Below are 26,588 nucleotides of genomic sequence, written 5' to 3' on the forward strand. Positions count from 1 at the left end.
ACTGAAATCATTTGACCAGGTGGATTAGAGGATGTACTGAAATCATTTGACCAGGTGGATTAGAGGACTATGTAATGAAAGCATTTGACCAGGTGAATTAGAGGACTATGTAATGAAAGTTAAATGTTCTCACACTGCAACGCAAGCATAGTTGTGCTTGACTGAAAATTAGGCATAGCTTCAAACGAGCATATGTGATTGTTCTGAAATCATATGTACATCCCTAATACGTTTTTAAAACATTGTTCTCGGTCAAGTTGTCCTTTAGTGCAACCATATTCCGTGGTCCTCTCCATGTTTAATATTTCTTTTAGCATTTAGAGTTTCAATCTATGAGTATATAACCTCTTTGGTTTGATCAAAGATCCTCAAGTTTACATTCAAGCTAGTCCAAAGTAATGCTCAATATCATATGAAAAAGAAAATTACTAATCAACTTGATATCAGTATTTAATGTCAAATGAAAACAGGATGGTTCACACTGTCACAAACAGTGAGATCTAAAATGTATAATTTATGATGGCAGACTAGAATACTTAATAAAAATGAATAAATTAAAATGTCTGAGATACTGGAATAGTCTGCCACAGTGTATTATGCTTCCAAGGTTTTGAGCATTAACAATGTTGACTATGAGATACGAAGAGTGAATTATATACAACATTGAAACAATAAAGATAGATAAAAATTTTGAAAATTAAAATGAACAGAGAAGGGATGAGATAAAGAAAAAAATGGGTTATTAGAGGATGGAATGAAGAGATAATAGATCTTAAGCAGACAGGAACAGGGACATTTAGATTTTTATGTTGGCTGCTACCCTATTAAGTCATTTTTCTGATAGGCCAATGCGCTAAACGACTGGCACGTCGACTGGCAAATTTTGAATGATCTCCGAAATGATTTTCTGAGAATGTAACTAAGAATGAATTTCAGTCAAATCTAAGAGTCCCTAATAAGAGAGAATCAGGACTGATCGATACAAAAACTCAAATATGTAACAGTAAATAAAAAGTTTAGTGGCTGTCCAATTGAATCCAATTTTTTTTAGTTTAGTTAGTTTAATCAACTGATGCTTAGTTTGTGAATTAATTGTAATAACTATATGTTTTCTACGGATATGAAGTTTGAAATATTAAGTGAAATAAATGAATTTCCATATTCACTTGAGCCCATTACATTTACCATTCCATAGGAACAATTAATATCCTTAACAACAGTATACCACCGAGTAATCAATTAACTAATGCAAGATTTTTCATAAATTTTAATGCACAATCCAACCATTTGCATACAATGTACCGGTAGGCCTACCTTTTTCCTACTAAACATAAAAGGAAAATCCATGAATCCTGTGGGACACTAATGTATAAAATCTTACACACCCCTCCTTCCGTTATTAAAAAATCTTCAAGGGAAGTGGGGCCTTGGGAATAAAAATGTTGAAGTCATAGTATCTGGGTTACCGCCAGAACAAATATATATACATATATATAATAATAAATCCAAAGGCAAATTACTGAAAAAATGACAATGCTGTGGGTATCAGTGGCTGGATCTCAATGGAGATACCAAAAAAAAGTGAAAAGCTAAATCAAAACAATAAAGTGAAACAGCCAGAAAAGTTACCAGAACTTTCAGGCAACACTAGCCCTTCATCAGTGCAAGTGAAGGAATTTGGATAACATCATAGTATAAGAACTGGTTTAAGTGCTGCCTGGGTGGACAGGAATAAAAGAAATACAACAAAAGGAGACAGGGTGGAGTCTGAATAAGAGTGGAAAACAAAGAAGGTAGCTCAGTAGAGATATAAACAGTTTATATTATTTATTTTAAAACATTCACAACACAGCTAACATAGCATTGCTAGATTATAGAAAAAGGACCTCTTTCTATTTCCCTGACTGTTGGAAACTGTCAAAAATTGGATTCAGTCTATATATAAGGAAATCAATATAATTTAGGTAACCACAAAGAGGAAAAATTAAGGAAAACTATCCTATATATAAGCATAAATGTTATTTGCATCTGCCTATATCGCAGTTGTTTCCTTGAGGAACTTTTACAAATTGTAGCAAAGAAATACATATGTTCGCCAATCTCATCGGCCCCTTTTATACCTACAAACATAAATAATGGTACCATTGACCACCAATTTGTCACAATAAATTTAAACAAGCATTTGATTATTCTGCAACTGGCCGCTGCATTCTCGGTAACAGCTATGAAACTTATCTTGTTATTCAAACTTCTGCTTAATGGTTAGTTCATAACAGCAGCAAAAGAGCATATAAATAAAATGTAGATTTCAGCACATTCTATAACTTGCCATGATTTTATTTTAATTCTTAACAGTTAATTAATTAGTTCCTTAATTCTTTTACAAAAGCTCAAGATTTGGCAAAAACTTGGTTTGGAAACAATTTTGTATCAAACTGTGTGATTTAAGATTTTAATCATTCTCTTGGAACAAGAGCTTACTTTTCAATCAAAAGGCTCTGGGACCTTAAAATGACACTTTAGCACTGTGTGACCACATCGACATCGATGTACTTTATACAGAAGGAATATAAAGATTTGAATTATTCAATGGGTTATAGCTAGTTTCAAAATCTAATCACCATTAATTCCTAACCAAGATCTATGGTTGCCGCAGGTATTAATTAACTTTTAACAACTAGAAATGGAAGGTGAACAAGTTTCAAATTATTCAGTTGCTATTTTAGATACCAAGATCAAAATTTAATTGTAGAACTCTTCCTTAACAGACCTAATGAAAAGACAAGAAGCAAATAATGTGCAACTAACTGACAGGAACTAAAGAAGAATACCGGTATAGGATTATTTAGTAATGGGGTATACAATTTTCACAAACTTTCTCCTTTTTTTTGACTAAAATGTTGAACAATATTTATGTGTACGATTTTTTAAGATTACATTACAGTCATATAATCAAACAATTTATGTTTAAAGAAATAAAAGAAATTGTCAGTCATTTCACATGAAGTTAATCCTTGTAATAAAGGTGTATAAAAAGAAAAAAAACTTTAAATTCAATCAAAATCCTATTGGTTGGCAGCCAATTTGACTTTTTTTTGCTTTAAGTTTACAGGTTTACAGTTAAATATTTTTTTTAATCTAATTTTTAGCAAAAGTAAATAACTATATGTAACATCAAAATGGCATATTCCAACAAAAAACAAAAATTTGAAAAAAATATTTTTTAGGGGACAATATATGTTTGAATATCTGTTTGAGTATATTTGCATACCTTCAAGATAATCAAAATATTATAATGTTTACAAGATATTATTACAAAAAATGACAATTGTTTAACAAACCTTTCATACTAACCCACTATATAATTATCCTGAACCGGGAGTTTTTAGAGATTAATCTTGTTTCAGAACAAAATCCAATATTGATGATCCAGCATCTGAAAAATATAAAATGAGTTTTATGAATATATCAATCAATAAATCTTAAAGATGTATTGTCCCTCAAAAACATGAAAAACAAAGTTTAATAAAATCAGACATTGAATAGTTATGATTGATGAATGCACAATGAAAACAATCTTTTGCAGGAATTCCAATTGGAGAGCCAGGGAAGGACGGATGGGAGGAGAGAGGAAAGAGAGATGGGAGAAGAGAGGAAATAGGTAAGAGGGATGGGAGGAAAGAGGAAAGAGAGATGTGAGAACAGATGAAATAGGTAAGAGGGATGGGAGGAGAGAGGAAAGAAAGATGGGGGAAGAGAGGAAATAGGTAAAAGGGATGGGAGAAAGAGGGATGTGAGAAGGACAGAGAAGGAGGGATGGGAGTAGAGAGGGAAAAGGGATGGTTGTAGAGAGGAAAGAGGGATGAGAGAAGGAAAGAGGAATGAGAGAAGGACAGAGAAGAAAGGATAGGAGGAAAGAGGAAAGAGGGATGGGAGAAAGGCAGAGAAGGAAGGATGAGAGAAGAGGGAAATAGGAAGGAAGATCAAATTAGAAAATCTATCTGATAATCATTTTTACAAAAGATGCAGTATTTGCATTCCTAAAAGTGCATTATCACATATCTCCATCTCAACCATTCTTGCAATAAAGGATTGAATGCTTGGTCATAGACATATACCGGAATATGGCTGAGATCAGAGACTATAATTAATAATAAATTGTTGAAGAGTACAAGCTTTAATGTCGGCACTTTGTTAAATAATATTTATAAAAAGCCACAATTTCAGCAAAGACCAGTTATCCTGATTAATTTAGAAAATAATTTCATCAGGATTACTAGTATGACATTAGCAGGCTGTACTCAACACAATGCCATCTAAAACAATATTGAGGTAGCAATAGTTACATTACAGTTTAATTACAGTAGAAAGGAAGATTTTAATTTCAATCTATGTTGATAAACATAGAAAATGAAATGGATAATAACGTATTACTAATTATATGAAATCTTTTTTAAAAAAGAATATTTCTTTTGGATTCATAGAATTAGAATCAGTTGGTTAATTATATCATGTCTAAAATTATTCAATAGAACATACAAACTATTATTGATTGAACAATTGGTTTTTGGTATTTATTTCAGTTTCTCTGCAAAATTAATTTTTGTCTATAGATATCCATCACAAGTTTGTAAATTACACACAAGATAAAACAACTATGTATGGATGTTTGTATGTATAAATTTAAGTGTGTTGTAAATAACACTCCTGAAGGGCAGTTTAGGTGATCACACACACTCACCTCAAAATAAAAGAGCCTGGTTTGGTATTTTACTTTTCTTTTTTAATTTCCTAATTTGTCATATTTTCAACATTTTTTCTTCTTGCTCATTAGTCATATTTGTTGAGCACATAGAGGTATCGAATTGGATTCAAACACCATTCATTTACTGCTTTTCTGAAAATAGCTTAACATAAGAATATTACTAGCCATTACGGACAATAGTTTGATGGATAACCGTCTAGACAATACATGTCAATCATGGCGATTATTTGCATAGAATAGCTTCTATCAGGTGGAGTAGAAACAGGTTAGAGCATTATTATGATGTCCAGTTTGTATTTTTTTTTTTTTTTTTTTTTTTTTTTTTTTCATACTCATCCAACAGCGAGTAACCCGCCAATTACAGGATGGATAAACTATTTAAAATTTCACAAGACAAACATATACACAAGATGCTCTACATAAACAAAGACTTATTATTAAGTCTTTGGGAGTGGAGTTGTAAATTGTCATGAGAAAAAAACCCTGACATATGACAGGACTTGAACCCAGGACCCTTAGATTGGTAGCCAAGCCACAGCTCCACTCCAATATTAAAGCAGCGAAGACTAATTTTGTTGAGGCCAGTTTCTGCCGCAATGAATAATCGTTTAATAATCTTTTTATTTAAATAATCAGTATAATGTCCAAGTGTAGTGTAGAAATTACATAGAGTTAGGGTGTGGGATTATACCCAATTTCATTAATCAATTATTTAATTAATTTGTCTCCAAATTTTGCCTAAATTAGGTGGCAAAAATATCAGTTATATACACCAACACAACAGATAGCCAAGAGCACAATATTGTTAATTGGATCAACATAAAAAATTGACAAATAGATATTTTAGTTAAGTATCTGGTCCATACAAATTTGAGGCCTCTCAAGGTAGCCTTTTTTATGAGGTGAATATCATGCCATCAAATTATGTCAGCAATACCTTGATAATAAGTTTAGTGTGCAAATGTGATATAACAAGCTTTGCATGGTGAAATGATATGTGGCTCACACTCAAGTTCTGTCACAGACAAGTCTCAAATTCAGACAATCAGCTGGTAGTGTTAATATGCAAGTTGACCTATATTCATTATTTAGGTTAACAGATAGATGGATTGATTTCTTATGTTCAACACTGCCCTTAGCAATAATCTTGGATAGAGTTAGTTTTGTATGCTCCATCTCTCCAATTGGAATTCAACAGAGCTTTATTAAATCAGTTTTTGAAAATCAATTGACTAAGAAAACACATCTATATTTACATCCCATGCATAATGCTATATCTCAGAGCAAACATAATTTTTATGTATATTTTACATGCAAATGACCATAAACAGAAATAATTTTCCACTGATGAATGAACACTTACAATAACTGTTCCATTTATATTAATACTTGCTCCAAATAGTGTACGATGTGAATCAGATTATTATGAACCTAAAATAACTTTTTTCCTAAGCATATACATATACAGTTCTCTCCCAATACTGGAACCTCTTGGGCTAGCCTAAAATGTCTGGTTTTCCAAGATATGTTTTTAAGTAAAACAAGAATTTGAACCTCAATGAAAGTCTGATTTTGGTAGTTTCTGGTTTTTTAGACAGTGTGCAATATTGCAAGAGTTAATTTTTTAAATTGACAAAATATTCCCTGCATCATATACAATTCAGAGCCACACACATTTTTGTATGGAAGGCCTACATTTTTTTTTTAAATTTGAAACCATTTTATTTGAGCTACTCAATTATAACTGCGATAATGGCAACTGGTTGTGACAGTTCACACGCACTGTACGATGCACTCATTGGCGTCCTGCCCTGAACACTTTAAATGAAAGGGTTTGCATGCTATCAGCCCTAACCATATGTACTTATGGCTGTGTGTATACATACTAGTCTGGAGCTGTATGATTAATCATTGTTTCAACAGAAGAACATAAAAAATGTCAATAAACAGCACTAAAGTCTCCAAATGAGTGATCTACTGGTCTTGCTATCAGAAAAGTAAGTCAGTTTTTGTGGGACGACTTTATGAAATAAAGCTGGTTGAAAGGAGTTGAGTACTTGTTTTTTAGGACTGGGTCATGCTGACAGTTTAAATGGGTGTTTGTGTGAATGGTAATGAGCAGACTTTTCTTCTGGACATTAAAGGGACATTTGTTTTAGTTCCTAAAGAATCATCCTTGTATAATAGATCCAAATTTCACCCAAAACAAGTATAACGAATTACCTTTAAAGTATAAATTACTGATTATGAAAATAAAAAGTTCTGACTAGTCTACATGGTAGACAGACTGATAAAATACACTTCAAATGATTGAAGATCGAATACAGTAGATTCACCAGAAAGTTTCCTCTTAATAGAGGTATCCCAAGGAGAGGTTCTACAGTCCTGAAGATTGTGCAGATAGTAGATGAAATTTGACTGTACTTTTTGCTAGGCAGAAATGGGCAAAAAAAAAATCTTATTTACTAGCAATGCTCCATCTCGTCTCTACTTTAAAAAGCAAAATTCAGAAAAACGGAGGTTCTTTCGAATGAATATATGAAACAGGCTTGCCTCCCTGCATAATTATAAATCATCAAATGGTTTCTTTTTGGGTGCAAATAGCCTGTGAATCTTCTTAAGTACAATTTACAAAATGTAGGCCTATCTATGTCCACATTTGGAACATAAATGTATGAACAAATAATTCTACAGCATTTTTTTTTAATGTTCAGTGGATCCAGAAAGATGTACTGTATGGCATGGATATAATGTTTGAACTTTACATCTACACAAACAATACAATTAGTAACCGCCACCATGGGTCTGATTTTTAGGTATATAAATAGAATATAGAATGTCCACATGGGAGCAACAAATCCATAAACTGAATTAGCAGAATTTTGGTTGACCCTTCAATAACTTAATCTTTTCTGAAGTACAGTAGTGACATTAAACAATGCAATGCCATAGAAATATTTTCATATCATTTCAAGCAATACACGTTTTGGGTCCAACAAAGTGTACCCTAAATTGGGCGTTCCTCTGAATATAGTTTTACATAATATATATTTGTTGGTTTCATAGGTTACGTGTCCCCTAAATAAGGATGTCCCCTCAATGAAGATGGCCTCTTATAAAGGTTTTCCCTTAATATACCTTGACTAGTGGTGTTCTAATGTTAAACTGATTGAAAATAAAGGAATCAAATAAATAAATGAGTTTCATTTTGTATTAAATTTATTTTCTTTCTAAAGGTTTATTTATAGAATACTATTCTAATTTTATAGGGTACCAGCATTTAGAATCAAATTGTAAAATAAAAATTATAAAAGAAATTTTATAGTAAACTGAAGGGTAAAATACAAGATGTTGTATACTGTACATAGTCTCTGTAGTAAATTCAAATTCCTGGTAATTCAAATGCATTCATTATCACTAAGTTCAATATACTATTTGTGTTTCAATATTCAATAAATTCAATAGACTCACAGCAGCCATGCAATAGTTTATCAACTGATCATTTATACCGTAGTGAAATGCATAGTGGAGAATGTCTACTCCTATTTCTACTCAAGAAAGGGCGCTGTATCATTTGTTAACATAGAGGGTGCTATTATAAAAGATTTCGGGCATTAGCGTCTATAGTAAATAACGAAAGTGTGGCATTTGCGCGTGTGCATTGTGGAAAATGTGTAGCATTTTAAAAAAAATTTTTAAAAGAGTAGAGGCTAAATCATTCATAAATCGATTCACTATGGGAATGTTTTTAGTATCCAAAAGAATCGGAAAATTCACCATTTGCAGAAGACAGGAGATTATTTGTGATTATCAGAGACTTCGGAGGTCTGCACATGAAGGGCTAGTGCTGCCCTGAAGCTCTGCTAACATTTCTGGCTGTTTTACTTTATTGTTTTGATTTAGCTTTTCGCTTTTTTTTTTGTATCTCCCTTGAGATCCAGTCACTGAAACCCACAGCATTGTCATTTTTTCGGTATTTTGCCTTTGGATTTATATTCAATTTTTATAAATTTCTGTATGCAGTGGTATTGTTCAACTGTATTAGTAGGCTTCAAAGTACAATTCTAAAATATAACCATTTTCTTTTAAAAGCTTAACCGAAAAGTGTACAGTATTATACCTGTATTGCCTAGGTGTGTCCCTTTGAAACAGATCTAGTCCAGACATCACATGATCCCCTCATGACTATTCATGAAGTGGAATCGTCTAATACTGCCGATCGATAACTTAAAGGATGGTTAAAAGGCGAGATCATATTGACTGATAATTGTGATTGGTATGTCTGGCTATGTGACTAGATGAGCTAAAGCGCTGATTCAAGATCGACTTCAAATAAACCGGAGTGGTAATTTAACACGTGTCTGACGTTCTAGCGACTTCGGCTAAAATTTGAAATGAAAAATGAATTCTGATATTAAATATGAATGTGATAATAATCTTATGCTAGATATAAGGTAATACAATAAGAATCTAGTTTGCTAGATATGGCTTATAATAGTACACTTATTAAACAGCAAACCCACAAATCAGGAGACACTGTCTCTTTATGATCACATTAGGGGAACTTGGGGTAACTTTACCCTATGTACCTAATTAGGGGGATTAAGTTTTACCTCATGTTTAGAAAGAACATGTAAAAAATACTCAACAAAAAAAATTAAACTGCAATTGTGGGTGTTGTGTTGGCCAAGTTTTCCATCAACGGTTATTTTTATTTCAATATCATATTGAGGATCAATAATACTAGAAGAATAAAATTATTCTTGTCACGTATAAGACTATCAAACTAAAATATATAGTTAACAAGTAAACAGATAAAGTAAATGGCAATAAACAATGTAAAATAAGCTTTGGGAAGACTTTAAAGACGAATGTCTACCCCTACTATCTATGAGGGTACAGCACAATGCCAAGAAGCATTACCACACAGCAAAACATCCCCTTTTAGATATGGGCTAGTAAGATTTATTTATAAATAGTCCAGTAGTTAACTAATTCAGTAGTTAACTAATTCAGTAGTTAACTAATTCAGTAGTTAACTAATTCAGTGGTAAACTAGTCCCGTAATCAACTATTCCCGTGATCTACTAGACCAGTGGTCTAGTATTTGATAAATAATATTTGACAATGGTTAGACAAATGAGCTTTTGGATCAACAACACACTGTATGAAGAACAATACAAGTGCTCACGTAATTAACTAGGTCACAACACAATCACAATCAATAACGATGTTTGTACAGGGTATAAACCAGACATAGCCTGAGGGATGAATGCCGTGAAATGTTCAATATCATTATTTTAAGACTAGCTGGCCGAACAAAAAAGATGGAACCGGTTAACCATTCGGAATAATGAAAAGCGCGATATGTCAACATTGCTTACAGAGAGAATCATACTTAAATTCTAAATAATGGAAACTATATATAACGTTTCACCGAAAAGTGTGACAGAACGCCATTTTGTAATACAACAGCATGTGCTAATATAGACTGCAGCTTTATGGCGTGTATGCAAATGAGAAATATTACCATGTAGAACATTAATTCTATAATCTTTGGTAGAGATTTGTCACTATTCTTGTAAACAGATCATATTATAATCTCCACAGAAAATAATTTTATAGGATACACAATAACTTTCTCTTTTAGTTAGTTATTTCTTGCTTGTTAAATGTTCAATGAATTGAAGAAATAAAATATTTTTAAAAATAAAATTTCTGTTTTTGATTAATTATTTGTTGAATTATTTTTATTCAAATCTTGTATATAGGAAGTAGAACAGCAATTCTCTGATTAGACTTCAAAATTTCACCATACAGTACCTCTGAAAACTAAATTTTTTTTAAATCACGATATCTGCACAAGTAACAGTTTTGAAAGAATTTACAACTCCACTCCCAAAGACTTAATAATAAGTCTTTGTCTATGTAGAGCATCTTGTGTATATGTTTGTCTTATATGTTCTAGTGCAGTATATGGAGAGCCATCTCGATAGTGCTTTGCACTCATGGCAATCCTCAGGGTGCTGCACCGCTGTGTTGTCATGTATGTTTGCCTGAAAATTAAATAAAATAAAATAAATAAATAAATAAAATCAAAATTCTGTCAGTGAGAAAAACCTTTTTCTTAAAACATTAACAAATATGGTGTAAAAACTTGAGGAGCTTTACAATCAAAAATCTTAAGGACCTATCAGTTTGATGCTTTAATATTGTTGCAATCTTATAAATTGCTATCCGATTTTGTCCATCTGAAAAGTAATTTGGTATCGCAGTAATCTACTTCGGTTTGTGTACATATTTTTTTTTGTTTTAAAGCGTTCAAATATTTTGTCCCCATTTGAAGAATCTACACTTAAATTCTTTCTTAGCCTTGGTTTTGAGTTGAATGTTTTTGCATCTGGCTTTTAATTTTTTTTTTTAACGTAACATTTTTATTTTTAGATTAACCTTCGTACATTGTTTCTAAATGCTTAAAGTCGTCAAAAAACAAAAAAATTATTTGTTGTTATTCTCGGAGATCGCGAGATGATCACACTTGTACAAAATGAAAGGAACATGCTCGTGAAATGTCTGTAGACGATCTGAGCATGCCTCATTACAAACGCTTACCTTTCCTTGAAGCTTTTTATCTAGTGTATTCTGATTGGAAGCTCGAATGAATAATTTATAGCAAAAGAATTTGTAGACGTGAAAAAAAAACTCTTTGAAATACATTACGGACGTTGGACAATCTGCCACACCTTAATAATAAAAAAAATTGTTTAAAATATATACTCAATTCTAGGTAACTATAAAACTGTATAATTGAAATCGCAACATTTACCAAATTTGGTTATATCTGGGTAAATAGATATGTTAAGTAAATACTTGTTACAAAACGTTTCCATCATGAAGAAAATGTTTCCACGGAAGCAATTTTTATTTTTCGTTACTTTTTGTATTCCTTGGTATACTATCATTTTTATTGTTGCTTCGTAATCGGTTTGAAAATTAGAATGGTTTCAGAAATATAAAATATTTTTCTAAATTTTCAGATACGTAGAACATGAAAAACATGTGAATGCTGCAATCGTTAAATGAAAATGGTAAATTCTTTTTGGATAGATTGGTTAATATAATCACTTCTCACAATTACATATGAAATAACCAGACAAGGTATGCTTTCGACAATGTAAAAAAATGATGTCTGGGAATGTCTGCCTGAAAAATCAAATTGAAATAAAATCTTTCATAACCATCATACGACCTACGTCTAGGAATTCCTAACAATAAACAAAACATTTAGTTTATATATCATCTATCATCACATTGCTAATAATATGCATGAAAAAAAAGGGTAGGTGAAAAGAACAAGATCTTAATCCTTAAAATAAACGTACAATACACATTTTTTTCGCAAATCAATCGGCAAACGCGCGTTTGACACTCAACTAAAAAATGTAGGAAAAAATAACTTTATAACGTAATAAAGTAAAAGACTTATTTATAATATCACTTACCTTTCAATATATTATACGAATCTAGATCCGACTATTCATTTTCGTGGAGAAAAAAAATTATGATGAGAACAGCATGCGTGTATGTTTGAAGACACTTGTGTCACAAAATGGCGCAGATACGTCCAGGCTATCATTAAAATCCCGCGAGAACGAACAGGAGCACGTGTATGAATGTAGTAATGAATATGCAACAAATGTTTGCACATTATGTTTGCATGTGGCGTCCGTACGTGCGCTAAAGCATGACAGAGTTTATATGAAAACAGGAGGCGCTACGAGTCTCTAACCCTATGTCTACTTTAGAATGTTAAACTATTCATGCATGGATGGTGATGTGCCTGGCTACTCTAGCCAATCAACAAACAAGAAACGTAATTCAAGTTGACCTCTATGTCTGGGCGTGAAATATCTATTCATTCTTCTGGACTCTCGCAGAGAAAAAATCCCTAAACAAAAACGTTCATAAGAATGTACCTAGTTGAGAACTTGAAATCCTAAAGCACACAAAATACGTAATAGTACATTCTTTCTTTGTGAACATTCAATGGCAAAAAATCTTGAATATCTGAATCCTGGAATGTTGAATACAGAAGCGATTTTCGAAATCAGTTACAATGTATTATGTACCCAGCATGTTATTGCCTTAGTACCCATCCCAAGAGTATTGCACAAGGAACATACATAGAGAAATAATAATCATTAAAGCATGTGTCTGCTTTGAATAATGTAATCATTCTTGACACGAGGTCATACACATAGAAACGGATTTAGCACAGACATCATTTCATATACCATCAATGTATTTACTCGCCAAAATATGTTGTCAATATTTCTAAGAGCATCTTGGAACAACCAACAAGCACTCCTATTTACTCATTATATTCTATAAACAAGGCAATATGGCGTCCACGAGATGACCAGGAAAAGCATGCTTCTTTCAGGCTAGCTAGCTTAGATCCATAGAATTCTATAGTGACCTCATTGTGATGAACACACTACAATCTCTGCTGCTTCAAAACCAGACTGGATTGGGGTCATGGGTTCAGAACTCATGGGTGAGACTATAAAACACAACACACATACCCGTTGACCTACTTCCGGAGGAACCTAAAACAAACGTGATGTTAAGACACATCTACAACATAATTAAATTCAAACGCCACTCTCCCAAATAGTTAATGTTCCTGTGTGATACTGATCTGTTTTCTTTTGTTAACGGCTCAGCGAACGATTCCCACTGGTTATCGAAATCTACAAACATACCTAGCTGTAAATGGAACCTTCCACTCCATATGAAACCATTACAGGTAGATGCTATATTTTGTCATCAAAGTTTAATATGATAACAATTTCAGGAACCACTTATTGAAATATATTTCTATATTTAGATTGAACACCTAGGTAACTTAACTGAACCAAGAGGCCCAGACATAAAGGGGTATGAGACACAATATAGGACTAGATTAGATTAGATAACAAAGCTGTACAGTACCATCTGCTATAACAGATTTTAAGACACAAAGGAAGCAATTACGCAACATTACATTAATAAATAACACCAAAAATAAAACACATTTATTTTGCAATAGATTAAATCATTTTGTTTACTTAAAGGATATTGTATTTTTTGAATTCATCAATTTTAGGATATCAAAACACATATAAATAAATAAGAAAAATAATTATTTTATATTTATTAAATTCTCAAAAAAACATATTTTACATAATTGGAATTAAAACCAAGGATCCTTTAATCACACGGAGTAGTGAATGCAATTTTTTATCCAAAAATCTTTTTTTAGGGCTGAATAAAAAAATATTTTAGTCATCCATCAGATGAAAAACATACATAAAATAAATAAAATAATAGGGTTTATACATTTATATTTGAAATGTCTATGAATGGTAGGCGTATAATTGCTGACCTAGGAAATGTTAGCATGGTTGACAAAATCTATCCCAAGAAAGGCCTCTGCAACCACAAGCCTCAACAGCTGGTGTTCACAAAAGTAAGTTTAAGACTTTAAAAAGACAATATATTTAGAAATTTTTTTTTCAGAATTAAAACTTGAAATGGAACTATTTTAGGATAGATAAAAGCTAAAAGAAAATCTTGCAACCAATGAATGCTTCTTCAAACTCCTGCTTACTATTTTTCTCTATTTGTAGTTTTTTTTCTCAATAAATCATCCTGCACATTTAGATGTTGGTAAGCATTTATCAGCTCAAATTAGCTATACCTTGTCATTTATGTTGTTGATGACAATACAGATAATAATTGGTAACTGTTTTGAGGTTGAGGAAGGATGAGTTTTTGTTTGGAAAGTTGTTGCTGAAACTTAAAATTAGTTAAGTATTTTGGTTTGCTATATCTGCTCTTCCATATTATCTCTAAACAAAGAAAAGATAGTAAGTGGGCTGGTAGGTAGGTAACTGAACCAAAAAACTATCAACATACAAGTTCACTATTTTAGAAAGTTAAAAAAAGAGTTAAGAGTTGCGAAAAATAGATACGCACCCAGCATATGCACTGTACACAGTGAAAATCCACAGCAAGTTGTTGCCTTTAACAATCGTGGAAAAAAATACCGGTTTAAACCAGTTTAGAAGACATGCGTAGTAACATGAAGTATATCATTACACTGTCATCATGGATAACATGAACAAATTTTCCATCAACTTTTGGGCATTTTTTGTTTAAAATGCTATCAATTTGAACATTTTATTTAAAAACGAGTTTAGATTAAGTAGATTTATGCTGAAAGTTTTGAAAAACTCCAGAGAAGTTCAGAGAAGACATAAATTTATAAAAGCAAACAAATTAATAGAAAATATTTATTGCTGTCAACTGTCATTTCTTTCTTTTGTTCCAAAATACTTAAAACAGTTAAATTTTTCTTTGGGTCCAATCATTTCAGAATTAGTTATCTAAATCCAGAGATTTTCACAGAAAACTGCATAGATGCTTTATTACCAAACCAAACATGCACAAAATCTGCGACCAGTCCTATCATATCCGGTTAAGTTGTTGAATGATAACACTGCTAAACATTTTGTAATGATTAATAATGTCTTTTGTTTCTGCTAATATTTTACTAAAGTTACTAAAGTTAAAGCTAATTGTACATAATATTTGGATGTTTTTTCTGTCTGTTAAAATTTGACGCATTTTAGCCTTTGGCCGCCTTTAATTGGTGAATAAATTATACCTTTTTATATGGATAAGAAACCTCTTGTTTAAATCTGATATTAGTACTCTTTAAAAATGATTTAGTTCATATTTTTTTCACTCACCATACTGCTGTAGGCCAAAAGAAAGTCTAATTGTAATATGAAATAGGAATTTAAAAGGGATTTTGGATTGGATACCATCACCAGTGGTTTAAACAATTGTTACCAGTTGGAAGGTAAATATAGCATCGATTTGGCGCTACTATCGATGCTCCTGTGGGCCACCGGTACCCAGCCACAGAATTATAAAAAAAGAAAATTTAATCAAACTGAAATATAATTTGGAATTTGAAATACACGCAATTAAATGTTTTTACTTTGATACTTGTGACGACAGACGACCTACACATCTTCTGGAGTGAAGAGTAAACTTACTCCCAAACAGTAAACTATTTCTATTTGAGTGTTATGACCAAAGTTTATAAATACCTATAATGTAAACCTACAGTAATAGCATAAAATAAATGAAATTACACCAAATAATTAATTTTATTAAATTATTAAATTAATCAAAACACAAATTTGGTATTAAATATACAATGTTAATTAGACAAATATTGAAATATAAACACATAAAAGCAATTTGTGAGTATAAACCGTTAGTGTTGTTTTATTACTATTAGAATATTTTAATTTATTGAAACTTCTGACCCACTTAAAAAAGATTAAACTCCTTTTACAGTAGTTTTAAAATTAATTCAAAAAGTTAGAAATATCATTTGTTTATCAATATAATAATTTAGACCAGTAAAGAAATAGGTAATCCATATTAAAAATGAAGGTATCTTTTTATCAATATCTTAATATAAATAATACAATATGGTTCTCTAATCAAAACAATATATATTTTATACACACTATGTTCTCAAGGATAACTCTATATCACATCTGCTCACCTACACACATCATATCACATTAACTAACTGAACGTAGTTAACAGAATGCAGCATTGCACATAAAAACATCTTTCCTCATTAGCCTAGAGGGCCTCAGTCATTTATTCAGCAGCAGGGGAGTCTGTCTGGATTGGTAGACAGTCCTTGACTTTGACCTGAGAATTTATGGGGCCAACCTTGGGTCATTAAACTTTTTTTCTTACTTTGTGATAGAGGGAGCTATCACTATTTTAGATAAATTTCTTTGGAATATTCAATTGTTACTGCTAAATTTACTAATAAAATGATTGTAACTGTAGAATAGTAGAAACTGACACTTTTAATTTTGTTCAAAAAAATATATAAACAGTGTAATCAAACATTATAAATATTGTATAATGAATTTTGGTTAATAATTTTTAAGTTCATGAAGTGAAAAAACATATATAATGAAGATTAATAAAATTATCTTTAGATGATATTGATTTATAATAATTTTATCAATAACAATTGTCAGAAAAAGAATTTAAGTTAATATTTAAGTTTATGAGATTAAATTTGCATAGTTTGCTTTAGTATTTAAAATGATTTTACAACAAAAAAAATCTTTATTTTTTTATTGTTAAGTACTTTGCGTAATATGATTAGGAAAATCAATGACCAGGAACAGATATAGACAGATAAATTAATAAAGTGGAATTTTAATATAATAATTATTATTATTTAACAACGATCTTCCTGCAGATGTATTAGGAAGTGTCATGTCTAGCTATTGTTAAACTTAAAAGGAAATAATATATTATAATAAATTTATTGATCTAAAATTAATATTTAATTTCCATTTCATTAGAAAAACAAGGTTATTGTTTTGCTACACCATTGTATTTTGTTTCATATTTGTTTAAAGATGTATTTTCTCAACAAAAAAACATGAAAAAATAAGTTAAATAAAATCTGACTTTGAATATGCCATTGTGCATTTTTATTAAAGTTATTCATTTCCATATGGAAAAAAAATCTCCAATAAACAGTGATTTCACTTAAGACATAAATTTAATCAAAAACCATTGTCTGGCAGATAATTTTTTTTATTTTTTGCTTTAATTTACAGTGTTTTCAGGTATATATTTTTTATCCCAATGTATTGTTATGACATTAAAATGGCATATTCAACAACATTATTATTAAAAATATATCACTAAATTCTAGAATTTGTTATATTGAAACTAATGTTAAATAATGTTTTAAAAATTTAATAAAAAGAATTATGGAGAGATTTTAATAAATTAAAATAGATTCAGCCAGCATTCTCATAAAACAATTTTACAACTTGCCTAAACAGGTAAATAAATGATCCAAAAATAATTACCATTTGGAAATGTCTTATTATTTGTTCTTAATCTTAAATATAAAATACTTTTATACTATAATGACTATTATTCTGATTTCCAAGACCAGTTTGTGCTAAAAAATAAGAAAACCAAATATTGATTTAATTTAATATTTGAAAAACCTCTGATATTTAAACTGAAATAAATAATTATTAAGTGAACGTTGCATATTAATTACTAAAATAATATTCATTTTGCAATATCAATATCAGCAATATACCCCAAAATTGAAGTGGACAAATAACTTGCTTGCATTGTCTGAAGAAATCAAATATTATGGGTCATTTAACAATATGGGTCACTTAACAATAGTAGGCCACAGCAGATGACCTTTCCTTCAATCTGCATGAGGTACTCGTTTTTAAGACCGGGCGTTAAGGCTAGGCCCCATTTGCTGGCCAGTCATTTAAAACGGAAGTCGATTGAAGACAGTTTTTTACAGCTACTTCCTTCTAGCTAAACAAAAAAATGAAAAGCAGGTGGTAGAGATCGACCCTAAAGAAGCGATATGATTTTGATCGGAGGTGAGATAGGTCTCCAAGGTCAAGAATTAGATCATAGAATAAACAATATTACCAATGATGATCAAGATCAAATCTGACAAAAATTGATAACAGAGTCGAAATCGACATTGTTTATTTATTTTATCAAATAACACTAAGCACAAACTGAGCAGGCTAAAATTAATAACTAAATCTGTCAAAATGGTTTGTATTTAATAACAATAATAAATCAACCTGATGGATAACATTAATAAAGGAGTCTGTTATAAAGAGTGGAGTTGTGGCTTGGTGGTTATGACGCTTCCTTGGCTACCACTCCAAGGGTCCTGGGTTGAAGTCCCGTCACATGTCAGGATTTTTTCTAAGGACAAAATTACTCCACTCCCAAAGACTTGTAATAAGACTTTGTTTATGTAGAGCATCTTGTGTATATGTTTGTCTTGTGAACCTCTGAGGGTCACTAATGATCAGCATAGCTGGATGGATCACCCTCATTAAATATGGTTTTAAAAAAATAAATAAATAAATAAAATCTGAAAGAATAAAGTTCTATATTGGTTATTTATTTTTTACAATAAACCTTTTTAATCATTACATTTAATATATTTTATTATACAATTGAATGTGTCCTTACTATAGGATTAGTTCATTTTGTATCATGTGTCATTCAATATTAGTTCTATTGCACGGGTAAAATGGTTCTATTGCATGTTCAAATTTTTGTGCAAGAGGGTAGTGACTAATGAGTAATCATAAAAAAAACCTGTAGTGTATGCCATCTTTTAACTGCTTCGACATAATTTTTTCCCTAGTTTTGAGAGTTGTTAATGGAATTTGATGGCAGACCTTTTACAAGATCACCTAGCTAACTCTGGAGTATAACCAACCAGGACGGCAACACTTTTATTTTGTATGATAGGTACCTTGGCAATGTGAAAGAGATAAAAATCATCCCTACTGTAAATCAATAATATATTTATATATAAACACAACAGGCATAGAAATAAATTCCAAACCGCCCGGTGATACACTGAAAATTATTTAATTAATTAATTTGAAACGATAAAGATGAGGAAATCTGTGAGAATGAGAAAAAGTCGCCCCAACCGAGCCTCGAACTCGGACCGCCTGCTTGATATGCAGATTTCCTAACCATTAGACCACTGGGGCTTTCATTGTATTGTTCAAACTCGATTGGATAGCGACTCTTTAACATTCTCAGCGTGGTACGACGGAACAGCACTAGTCCTCAGTTGTACGCATGCGCACCAGAAATCAAATTGATACGCCCTCATCTTTCAGTATTTATCGGTGATATACTGAAATTTAATTAATTAATTTGAAACGATATATATATATATATATATAAACACAAGAGGCAAAGAACATTAATTCTAAACCGCCCGGTGATATACTGAAATTTAATTAATTAATTTGAAACGATAAAGATGAGGAAATCTGTGAGAATGAGAAAAAGTCGCCCCAATGTATTGAGGAAGGGTTAGTTACCCAAAAGCTCTGACAATTCCTTTCTGGCTGGTTTACTTTTGTCATTTATATAAATTTAGCAATTGCTTATTTTTAGTTGTATCTCCATTAAGATCCAGTCACTGCATTGTCATTTTTTTCAGTAATTTGCTTTTTTTGATGTATAATTATTTATTTATAATTTAGTATATTATACGTCAATCATTTAAATGTTTTGGGATGAATCGCTTACTGACCAATAACTATAGCGGAAAATCCAATAACATCTATAATTAAACACCGCAGTAAAGCTATTAGTTTAATGTAACTCATGAAGTCACATGATGTCTGAAACGAAATCAGTAATGCGTAGCGAAAAATATTCGCAATACAAAGTGGTGGACAGGCCCAAAAGCCAAAATATTTGCCTAAAGTAAAATCACTTGAAATCATAGATGAAAAATATTATGACATTTTTCTTTATAGAGCCCGACTTCCATATCCTACTATTGGCATTAAAAGAAACAAAACAACCGTAAAATACCTTTAAAAGTAACTTTTGGGGAAAAAAACAAGGTAGGCCTACAGATTAATAAAAACCTGACCTGTTCAATGAATCTGGATCAACAACTAAAACATTTTTCTACAATATTACGAAAACCTGTATCAAATTGGTTTCTCAGACAATTTTGCGGAAGTGAGTAACGTAAAAAGGTTGTATTGGCTCAAGGGCCAGTTTACAACTTAAACTATTACTTCTTGTCAATTCCCCCTTTGCAGAAAAAAATGTTAAAAGGGGAAAAGCAAGCTATTGATTCAATATAATTATAACACCTTTCTTGTTATTCTGGATTAATATGTCAAATTAAGTTTGTTTTAATATCTGTGATAAAAAAAATTACAACAAAAATGTTGAACTTTATGCAACATTTAGAGTATACTAAATACTTTTATTTTTAAATCACAAGCATTTAACGATACGCAAAATTAAGGAGTACAGTTACGTACATGAATCGCTGTTCAACAAACTTTCTATTTTGCGGCCTAAAATCACAAACTTGGGCCATTGACCATAGTTTTCAGAACGTCGCATTAGATGACAATTATTTCACCGCAATAACATTACAATGATGGAATAGGGAAAATTACACAAACAGTGGTGTTGGTTGCCGCTTACCTGGATAATACAACAATAGCCTTAGATTCTCCTTGAAGAGTAAGATATTGTATAACTCAAAAATAGAAAATTTAATGAACACTCTTCTTCACAAATGATATACAGTAGAACCTCCATTTTACGTACGGTACGGGACCAAAAGGCGTACGTAAAACAAGGTTGACCTTAAATTAACCCCCAAATACGTAGATCATAGCTAAAAAGACTGCCGTGTTTGCCTACAGCATGCAGGTGGTCACTAGCTTAGCTAGGCCTAGGCCCTTCCTAGACTAATCTAGGCCAGGCCTAGACATGTCTTTGACATGTTTTATGATTTTTATGTTTTTTTGATGAATAAAATGAATGAAATGAAATGAAATGAAGGCTAGTAGGCCTAGCAAGATGTGAGGCCTAGAAAAGTACAGTATATACAGGCTGTGCGATTTAGCTTAAATAAAGTGTTATAAATAAAAATATAAATGTTCTTGTATTTTCTATCATTAAAAACAGTCGCTGCTGTTGGGGAATGCACATAAGTTCCTCACACAGCCATGGCTTTGTGCTTTGTTGTTTGTTAAATTGCGCCCTCAATGTAAGAAAATGATGACGTCCTCGGTCATTTTAAGCGTACGTAAAATAAAGGGAACGTAAAATCAGGGTACGTAAAACGAAGGTTCTACTGTAGTCACATTTTTTTCTTTGAGACATGGAAGAATATACATATCTTCAAATACAAAACAGTCGTTGCTTGTTGCACAGTTTACGCATAATATTTTAATGTAAAAAGGAATTCAAGTAGAGGCCACCACAGCTACCTCAATGGGTGATTTGACAACTCTCAGTTGATTTGACCGGTGGCTCTTATGCATATGAGAATGACCAAAAGATTTAACCAAACTGGACAGCTACTTTCATTGAAAAGTCTAGTGCAAAGAGACATAATATACACCTTATAGGTATACAAACTTGTATATTGTTCTATTTAAAAATACTGTACTAACTAAAAACATATAATGTCACTGTCGACAAACGCAATATGCATAGGAGTATTTAAAAGAACTCAAGCAAAAAATGGTATATAGGCTAAACGATGCTAAATGATATGGCAGTAGATATGCTAATTGCATATGTCTACACATTTGTAATAAGTGGTAGAGAGGTACAGGCAGGGTAGTATTAATAAACAGTAATCTCTGTAGAATTTATATAGTAAGAAGATCTGCATTATTCATAATAATAAAATATTAAAAAAACATATATCTTAATTCACTTATTAAAATCATCATTTTATTCATTAATGTAAAAAGATGTTCATAAAGTGCTTCAAAAAAAATATTTTTTAGAATAACGCCTCAACCGCAAATAATGGGTTTTGTTTATCACATAATTTTACAAAAATGTTTTCACTTGAAAATCCAGGATCTGACACTGAATTCAATTGTATCAAAAAAAAGGTTTTTATAATTAGTTGGTCTTCATGAACAATCCATTTAATCTTCAATCATTTTATATGTTTTGCATAATTTATCTTTAATCTGGCAATCTTTGTTTCAGAGGGATGATACAGGATATTTGAAAAATATTGCTGTACAGAAAAATAATCTATTATATATTATTATATTTTCAATGAGGAATTGTGTTTGCAGAACCTTGTCTGTAAACATATGCAATAGATCTATACAAAAGCATTAGAATATTTTAAATGAGCTGCTGCCTGGTAGAGCATGATAAATTAATATATACTGCACTATGAATCAATACTCATCAGACAGACTGTAGCAGCCGACATGGTTTGACATTCAGAATCATTGCACAAGACACTTAATTGTGTTCTGAAGCCAAGCGGATCGAGGTGGGGTAAGGGGAGGTTGGTTATGGGATAGGGGGTGTTGATGAACTGGCTATACAGTAATTCTCATACGGTTGTTCTTCTGATAGCCAAAATAAACAGAACTTTAATTTTGACAGACTAAAATAATTATTATAAAATTATAAATTATAGAATGTAGTAAAATCACAGCTGTACGTGGAGATGACTCTCCAGAAGGTGCAGAATTAAGCAGCTCGTTTGGTGATGTGTGCAAAAAATGATCATGTTACACTATTGTTAAAAGAGTTAAATTTGCTACCCGTGAGTTGTGTGTTCAATTTAAGATCCTGCTGCTGGTGTTCGAATGCCTAAATAGTTGTGCTCCCAAATACCTCTCAGAATTATTGACAATGCGGAGAGAAAGCAAGAACTAAGATCTAGTCATCAGGCGCTACTGGACATTCTGAGAAGCAAACATAGTTGGGGAGATCGGACTTTCAGTATTGCTGGACCTAGGCTCTGGAACCACCTACCTTTGAACATTAAACAAACATAAGCACCTTTACCTCATTACTCAAAACTCACATTTTCTGATAGTTTTGGCAGCGCCATGAGCAATGACTGTTTGACGGGCGCTATATAAATTGAACGATTATTGATTGATTGAGATGCGCCCTTAAAAACGTACAGAAGGATTGGGAGCCTGGGTCAAGGAGTGTATGTTTAACTCACCCATTTATAGCGTACCCTGCGTAAGAACTCTCCCTTGGTATTTATTACTATATTTTAACATGCTAGTAGTTTTTTTAGTTAGCCTGTAAATAACCACTTTTATTAGTAAAGTGTGATGGTATAGTATAGCATGCTCTGATACCCCCCTCCCCCACTTTTAGTTGTCAAATGGCAGATAAGTATAGTCTATGCTACATCATCAGTAAAAGAATAGTACGCCTAGGCTAGGCCTAGTCTATAGTGGACTGTCATCATTAGCATATTTATTCGTGCAATTAAAACAGATGTGTATTGTGTTATTATGATAGGAAAGTAAAGTAGATGAGAGCACACAAAAAATACCAGTATGTTGTCAATTTACTTCTTTTTTATCATGATTCCATCTTAAATAACAATCTGATTAGAGAAGCTAGAATGAGCGCAGGATGGATTCTCCACATCGCTCGTGGGGAAAAACAAGGAGGCAGACGAAACAATGTTCAGCAGAAAATGAAGCAAAAAGAACTCACCTTTCAATCGACACACTTTCACCAAGCCATGAACCATCGTTAAGATGCATGCAACCAGAAGAGAAATAAAAACAATAGCTAAGCCATGGACAGCAACCACCAATTTCCATTCAAAAAATACTTTCGCACCGGCGAGGTCGCGAGGACAGCAGCTGATGTAACGTTACAAAATCCGAGGTGACTGCTTAGCTAGCTGAGTTCGTACATATAATAATCGCAATTGTCTTATTCTCGGCTGATCATTGGACCGTTTAGTTGGTTACAAGAATTGCCGTTTTGATCATCGTTGTTATCATTTTAATTCCCTAATTAATTTTTTTCAACAAATCAATGCTAAAATACTACGTCATAAATTGTTAAAATCATAATTATAATATTATTCTATGAATTTGTACTTCAAATAAACATAATTTAATCAATCTGCGCTTAACTACAACCCAGACGAAAATTATTCTTAGTACCAAATGTGCCGGTTTCATCAAACATGGCTAAGTCCGCGAAAAATTTGAAATCATAAATCGCTATAATGTACTAAAGTATTCAAAATAGGTACAAACTAGTTTCATTAATTACACACTTGTTTGATTGTTTTTTAATCTGTACATAGTATTCACTCGGTACCAGTCTGGGCAATGTGGTCAACAATAATGTAATGTGAGGCAACATGGGAGGGCCCGGGTGGGTTTGAAATAGGCCTATTTTAGGCCTACGTTTTGATAATTGTGCGACAACAGAGGCATTGATGCAAGTAAGGTTTTTTAAGTTTAACAATTTCATGGACAATATTAGGCCTATAATGAATATAAACACCTGCGACATAATTAATACATGCTCAGCAAGTAGCACTATTCTGAGCATGAGTATCTGGGCGCCCCTGGGCATTATGTCTTATAGCATCCGAATACTGTAAAGAAAAACACACAGACAAGTTCAATTTTATTAATTAGATAATACTTCCTGTTCTGTAATATCAGTGCAGGTCACAGGGAGGTCATCATTCTATAGGGCAAGGTGTGTTGGTCTGTGTCCGGTAGGTCACCGTATTTAATGTTAATGCCATTTGCGATTACTGTCTGTAGGCCTATAAGGTTTTGTAGGACTAGTATTTTATACATCGAATTTTAAATAATTTACAGTTAGGCCTAATTCTAAAACCGTAGACCTAAGAGTGACTCTTTGATTCCCAACTTTTACACACAATACCGGTATTAATCGTACCCCACACTCAACATTTCTCCTTCTGTAGCCCATACCCACAACACACCCAAAATACGTATCCGCGCCAAAATTGAACGCTTTAGCAAACCCGACCACGTGTTGGCATTTAGTCATTGTGTCAGAACTTGATGCTAATTATGAGGGCGCACCATCATATAATTATTAGAAATATATAATAAGTAGGCCTTCAATACTTGGTAACAACACCACGTACATTAAAAAGGCAATAATTTAATTTAACAAATATAATAACTTATCCATGACTTGGTGTGAATAATAAATATTAGGCCTAATAAACTGTGTGTTAAAATTGTCTAAAAATAAATGCGAATGAATAATGATATGATAAGTTAAAATTCACAGAAGGTAATGACATGATCTGGTTGTTTCTCTGCCATTTTGTATTTAATTCCTCCTTGTTACAATTACATCCTAAAATGCGACTCGGTGTAGGTTGTTTTTTCTGTTTTAAAGAAATCAATTTTGTACTCTGAAAGAAAAAAAATCATCAACGATTGTTGAATTGCCATTTTAACTTCACACTTTAACCAAACAATGAAGTGCTGTCTAGGTTATCAGAAATTATCCATCGTATTTTGTAGCTCATTACATAAGTAGAAAACAGGAAGGACAGCATTTCAAACTTCAGTCCTTTCCACCACCAATGAGATGTATTAAAGTGGGGAAGATTTTAATATGATACGGTATTCACTTGTTTGTTCTGTTGGTTCGTTGCATCAAAATGTTGAAGCTTCTTGTTTTGAGTAGGTCAACGGTTATCAACTTTCTCTCTTCCATGGCCGGCATTTGTCACTCTGTTGGCCTGACACTGAGTATCCTCCTCTGTCTGAGTAAATAGAATTGGCCGGAAATCGAAACCTGCCAGAGTACTCTTCCAAATAAGTAATTTGCCTAAAAACATGTCAGCCAAAAATCAAGAACATCTGAGTTTTAATGCGCATGTGTTAACTCGTTACCTCTGTCTGCTGCTGAAATCTACTTTCTGTTTTAGGATGAACACTTCCAGGGTAGTAAGTTGTGTCCGGAAATCGTGTCCAGTCGTGGAATCCGCCAAACAATTGGTACTCAGTTGACATCCAGGGGCATGGTAAATAAAAGACACATGTTGGCCTAAAGTTTCTAACAACATCGTCTGCAACAAACCGATTGACAGATGGATTGTGAAATCCACTCCACCTGTTTGAGTGTTATTTTAACTAGAACTAACATAAAAAATGTAAAATCTTGTTATGTTAGGTCACGTCATGCATTACGTTGTCTGGTTCGTTTCCCATCGGCTACGAAGGTCAACGTGTTGTGGGAGAATGTGTAATCATCACTACCCTTCTCAACAAAAGGTGTTATCTGTTTTAGTCACGGTGTATCTTTCCATGCATGCTCTCTGTACATTTAGACGTTGCCACCAGCT

At 32.2% G+C, this 26,588-nt stretch overlaps 1 long non-coding RNA gene across 1 annotated transcript in view; it reads right to left on the reverse strand.

The window, feature by feature from the left end:
- Positions 1-3,254: 3,254 nt before the first annotated feature.
- LOC140056927 (uncharacterized) overlaps positions 3,255-26,588 on the reverse strand; it is a 38,652-nt gene continuing 15,318 nt past the window's right edge. Inside the window, exons 3-4 of the long non-coding RNA XR_011846842.1 lie at positions 23,942-25,649; positions 3,255-3,436 (exon numbers count right to left, since the gene is read on the reverse strand). This is a non-coding gene — a long non-coding RNA (uncharacterized lncRNA). The remainder of the gene's footprint in view (positions 3,437-23,941; positions 25,650-26,588) is intronic.

The sequence above is a fragment of the Antedon mediterranea genome, chromosome 8 (assembly GCF_964355755.1).
Source record: "Antedon mediterranea chromosome 8, ecAntMedi1.1, whole genome shotgun sequence".
In the NCBI taxonomy this organism is placed as follows: domain Eukaryota; kingdom Metazoa; phylum Echinodermata; class Crinoidea; order Comatulida; family Antedonidae; genus Antedon; species Antedon mediterranea.